Source organism: Carassius carassius, chromosome 33, assembly GCF_963082965.1.
Source record: "Carassius carassius chromosome 33, fCarCar2.1, whole genome shotgun sequence".
In the NCBI taxonomy this organism is placed as follows: Eukaryota; Metazoa; Chordata; class Actinopteri; order Cypriniformes; family Cyprinidae; genus Carassius; species Carassius carassius.
Genome location: NC_081787.1, coordinates 19132773 through 19138772, shown reverse-complemented (window position 1 = coordinate 19138772; position 6000 = coordinate 19132773).

Below are 6000 nucleotides of genomic sequence, written 5' to 3'. Positions count from 1 at the left end.
CCCCTGTTATGCGCGCGGAGGTCGCGACCCTGCTGGCAAAGGGCGCGATGGAGCCGGTCCCTCCAGCCGACATGAAGTCCGGCTTTTACAGCCCTTACTTCATAGTACCCAAGAAGACAGGTGGGTTAAGGCCAATCCTGGACTTGCGTGCCTTGAACTGAGCTCTGCACAGACTCCCGTTCAAGATGCTAACGCCCAAGCGCATTTTTGAATTCATTCGTCCGATGGATTGGTTTGCAGCGATCGACCTGAAGGACGCATACTTTCATGTCGCCATTCTTCCTCGACACAGACCGTTTCTTCGGTTTGCTTTCGAGGGGCAAGCATATCAGTACAAGGTTCTCCCATTCGGGTTGGCCCTGTCTTCCCGCGTCTTTACGAAGGTCACGGAGGGAGCCCTGGCTCCTCTCAGGGAACAAGGTGTCCGTATCCTCAACTACCTCAACGACTGGCTGATCCTAGCTCACTCTTGAGAGCGGTTGTACGAGCACAGCGATCTGGTGCTCAGACACCTTGCCCGACTGGGTCTTCAGGTCAACTGGGAAAAGAGCAAGCTCTCCCCTGTGCAGAGGATCTCTTTTCTCGGTATGGAAATAGACTCGGTTGCCATGTTTGCGCGGCTTACGAACGAGCGCGCACAGTCACTGCTGAATTGCCTGAGACAATTCGAGGGCAAGAGAGCGGTTCCACTGAAACTGTTTCAGAGGCTCCTGGGGCATATGGTGTCCTCAGCAGCGGTCATACCACTCGGGCTACTCCATATGAGACCGCTTCAGCACTGGCTTCATGACCGAGTCCCGAGATGGGCATGGCAACAGGGCACGCTCCGAGTGACCATCACTCCGGCCTGCCGCCGATACTTCACCCCGTGGTTGGACCCCTCATTTCTACGGGCCGGCGTGCCCCTAGAACCGGTGTCCAGACATGTTGTTGTGTCAACAGATGCCTCTGCCACGGGCTGGGGTGCCATGTGCAACGGCCATGCTGCGTCGGGCTCCTGGACAGGACCCCGACTTCAGTGGCATGTCAATTGCCTCGAGTTGCTAGCAGTACGGCTTGCTCTGCACTGCTTCAGGGCCCTGCTGAAGGACAAGCACGTTCTGGTCCGTACGGACAACACTGCAACCATAGGGTACATCAACCGTCAGAGTGGTCTACGCTCCCGCCGCATGTCGCAACTCGCTCACCATCTCCTCTTGTGGAGTCACAAGCATCTGAGGTTGCTTAGTGCCATTCACATTCCGGGCAGGCTCAATCGTGCAGCCGACGAGCTCTCACGGCAGCAGTCTCACCCCGGGGAATGGAGACTCCACTCCCAGTCGGTTCAGCTTATTTGGGAACAATTCGGAGACGCTCAGGTAGACCTGTTTGCCTCTCCAGGAAATTCCCACTGCCAGTTGTTTTTCTCCCTGACCGAGGGCACTCTCGGCACGGATGCCCTGGCACACAGCTGGACGCTGGGCCTGCGCAGGTATGCGTTTCCCCCAGTGAGCCTTCTTGCACAGACTTTGTGCAAGATCAGGGAGGACGAGGAGCAGGTCCTCATGGTTGCGCCTTTTTTGGCCCGGCCGGACCTGGTTCCCCGAACTTGTACTCCTCGCGACAGCCCCTCCCTGGCCAATTCCTCTGAGGAACGATCTTCTTTCTTAGAGATGAGGCACCCTCTGCCACCCCGATCTGTGGAACCTACATGTGTGGGTCCTGGACTGGTCACGGAAGGTTTAGGTACCTTGCCACCACAGGTGGTAGCTACCATCACTTCAGCTAGAGCCATGTCCACCAGACACGCTTATGCTTTGAAGTGGAACCTCTTCATCACTTGGTGTTCTTCACGGCGTGATGACCCCTGGAAAAGTCCGATTGGGTCAGTGCTTTCCTTTCTTCAGGAGGGGTTGGAATGAAGGCTGTCTCCTTCCACCCTCAAGGTCTATGTGGCCGCCATTTCAGCTCACCATGACCCTGTTGAAGGTAAGTCTCTGGGGAGGCACGATCTGATCATCAGGTTCCTGAGAGGAGCAAGGAGGTTCAATCCGCCTCGCCCTCAGCAAGTCCCCTCTTGGGACCTCGCAGTGGTTCTATCGGCACTGCAGAGGACTCCCTTCGAACCCTTGCTCTCAGTTGAGGTAAAGTTTTTTATCTTTGAAAACTTCGCTCCTGACGCTTTTGGCTTCGGTGAAGAGGGTCGGGGACCTGCAGGCATTTTCAGTTGATGAAGCGTGCCTGGAATTTGGGCCGGCTAACTCTCACGTTATCTTGAGACCCCGGCCTGGGTTTGTGCCCAAAGTTCCCAACACTCCTTTTAGGGATCAGGTGGTGAACTTGCAAGCGCTGCCCCTGGAGGAGGCAGACCCAGCCCTGGTGCAGCACTGTCCAGTACGTGCGCTCTGCACCTACGTGGACAGAACTCAGTGCCTTAGGACCTCAGACCAGCTCTTTGTCTGTTACGGAGGCCAGCAGAAGGGAAAGGCTGTCTCCAAGCAGAGGTTATCCCACTGGATAGTGGATGCTATTGTCCTGGCTTATCAGGCTCAAGACCTGCCATGCCCCCTAGAGGTGATAGCTCACTCAACAAGGAGTGTAGCTTCCTCCTGGGCGCTGGCGCATGGTGCCTCGCTAACAGACATCTGTAGAGCTGCGGGCTGGGCGACACCTAACACATTCGTGAGATTTTATAATCTCCGTGTAGAGCCCGTGTCCTCCTGGGTACTCGCCCCTTCGGGCCAATAAGGACCTGCTCGGTGTCAATCCGCTTGCTGCGCCATTCCACTCCGCGGACTGGATGCGTGTACCATTCCCCGCAGGTGAGTTCCTCAGTCAGAACCCTGGGTTCCTCCAGCACTGTTAATGTCCAACACTTGTGTACATGCCCCTTGGTCAGCCCTGTGTGGGACTAGGTGCCTCCATGTGGTGTGATTCCCCTTTCTGGGCAATCCCACATGTGTATGTCCACAGTAAGTCTCTCCACAGCATGTGACTTTCCCTTGGCAAGCCCCTTGCAAGTTCTGTCATTGAAACTTCTACCCTGCGGGCTGGGTACCTCAGAGTTCTTATGTATCACCACCTGGGTGGATACCTGCCTTCTGTAAGTCCTCCCACGGGCAGGCAGCCTGCTAGCATACGTCCAGCTGGAATATGCTACCCAGTGTATTCTGTGTAAGGTATGAGCCCTCACTCGTGCTTGCCTCGCGACAGGGTGCTATCACTCACACGGGTCGCTGGAAGACAGCCATGTGGCGTTTTGTAAGGGACCCCATTCGTAACGTCGAACATGACCGACTGAAAGGAAACGTCTTGGTTACGTATGTAACCCTCATTCCCTGAAGGAGGGAACGGAGACGTTACGTCCCCTTGCCACATTGCTGTTCCGCTGAATGGCTGGGTCACTGGCTCGGCTCCTCAGCGAAGACTTGAATGCGAGTTGCTCGCGTTGCTCCTTATATACCTGCTCTGCGGGGCGGAGCTCGCGATGCAAATCCCGCAGACCAAGGTACTTTGTGTACCATTGGCTCGTTTTGTACCACTCGAAGGTGATTGGGCTCTCGGGCGAGATCCCCATTCGTAACGTCTCCGTTCCCTCCTTCAGGGAACGAGGGTTACATACGTAACCAAGACGTTTTGTATGCTGTAATGGATTATAAGATAACTAACAAACTGGGAAGATCTTAAAACATTTATTTTATTGCCTTAATTATTTATGTGGTGGAATGTTGTGTAATAAGTGATTTGACTGCACCATTTCCCTTAAATGTCCATCTAGTTTGAACTTGCTGCTTGCTCGCAACTGCTGTGTTCACGGAAGATTTGATTTCAAATCAATATTCTGTGTCTATTGATTTACTTATGTGGCAAGTAGCTGTGTAATAAGTGGGATAATGTACATCCAGCTGACCGTAAAGTAGAGAGGTTGAGATAAAGGGGTTTGAGTTACTAATAATCAACATTTAACCTGAAAAAAAAAAAAAAAAAAAAAAAAAAAAAAATTATATATATATATATATATATATATATATATATATATATATATATATATATATATATATATATATATATATATATATATATATAATGTTGTCTTATATTTCATCTGCAATAGAAATGTAAACTTTTATAATCATCAATTTGGTCATTTTAAATGTATCATTAGCAGAGTTCTCTGCATAAATTTATTAATTTTATTTATTAACTTCCTACCATATTCAGAGAAAAGAATTGATCTGCGAGCCGTGTGTCTTAAGATGGAGGATATAAACTGTGACAAGATGATTGACAGGCCAGTTTACAGTGACAAGATATGTGTAACTATGCGAGTGGTCCATTAAAGACACAATTGTATGATGTAATATTTCCCTTAACTACTCTGCTACACACTCTTCTTCACTAAAAAAGTTCATACTTTAAGGGCACAGTACGCCTATAAGTACACACATTGGGACACTGCAAGAATGTCTAAGTCACGAAAACATTCAATCAGCCTATTCGAGCAAAACACCTGATTCATTCAGAAAGTAAACAATTGAGTAGGTGCGTGGTTGAATCATTGAATCAACCATTTTGTTCAGATTAATCAGAAACTACTGTGTCTGTTGCATCTCTTTAACCTGGCTTACACATAACATACTAATATGCTTTTAATATTCAAATCCGTTAAAGGATTTTTAGGCTGAATTAATTAGGTAAACCGGAACCGGAAACACTTCCCATAACACCCTATGTACTTGCTACATCATTAGAAGAATGGCATCTACGCTAATATTTGTCTGTTTCTCTCTTATTCCGAGGTCACCGTAGCCACCAGATCCAGTCTGTGTCCAGATCAGAGGGTCACTGCAGTCACCTGGATCCAGTACGTATCCAGACCAGATGGTGGATCAGCACCTAGAAAGGACCTCTACATCCCTGAAAGACAGCCGAGACCAGGACAACTAGAGCCCCAGATACAGATCCCCTGTAAAGACCTTGTCTCAGACGACCACCAGGACAAGACCACAGGAAACAGATGATTCTTCTGCACAATCTGACTTTGCTGCAGCCTGGAATTTAACTACTGGTTTCGTCTGGTCAGAGGAGAATTGGCCCCCAAACTGAGCCTGGTTTCTCCCAAGGTTTTTTTCTCCATTCTGTCACCGATGAAGTTTCGGTTCCTTGCCGCTGTCGCCTCTGGCTTGCTTAGTTGGGGTCACTTCATCTACAGCGATATCGTTGACTTGATTGCAAATAAATGCACAGACACTTTTTAACTGAACAGAGATGACATCACTGAATTCAATGATGAACTGCCTTTAACTATCATTTTGCATTATTGACACACTGTTTTCCTAATGAATGTTGTTCAGTTGCTTTGACCCAATGTATTTTGTTTAAAGCGCTATATAAATAAAGGTGACTTGACTTAGAGACATTCCTTTGGACCTTTTCATTAGGATAAACAAAAATACCTAAGGTAAATATTTAACAGTTGTTTTATGATGAACCTGTTGCCCTCTTGAGAAAAATTCCCTCAGAAAATAGTAAGATGTCAGACAAATGTTTGTAAAATGCTGTTACCATGGCTCACAGACCCATTAGTTATTTATATAGAACATCTTTTACGATTGGAATCCTGCTCACATACTGTGTATTTTTGTGATATAACAGTTTCCAGTTGTCACCATTCAAACCACAGTTTGAGCTACAATCATCTCTGTGACTCCATCAAATAAGACACGAATGCGTGAGTGTGTGTGTTTGTGTAATTGTGTCTGCCGACGGGAGCTGAATTTAAAAACACTACCCCTTGCTCTCTCAGTAAACAGCATCCCCTCTCATGTATATTCAACACTGAATCTAATTAGCATGCATGGTGAAGAGTAGTAGATTACATTCAGAAATCAGAAAGAGACTATAGGTCGCTGACCCTGCCTTTCACTCCCCAGTCCCACCCACACATTAGTATATGATGGAGGTTTAGGGTGTTGAAGCACGCGCGAACAAGATTTATGGCAGTGTGGCCAGGCTGTAATC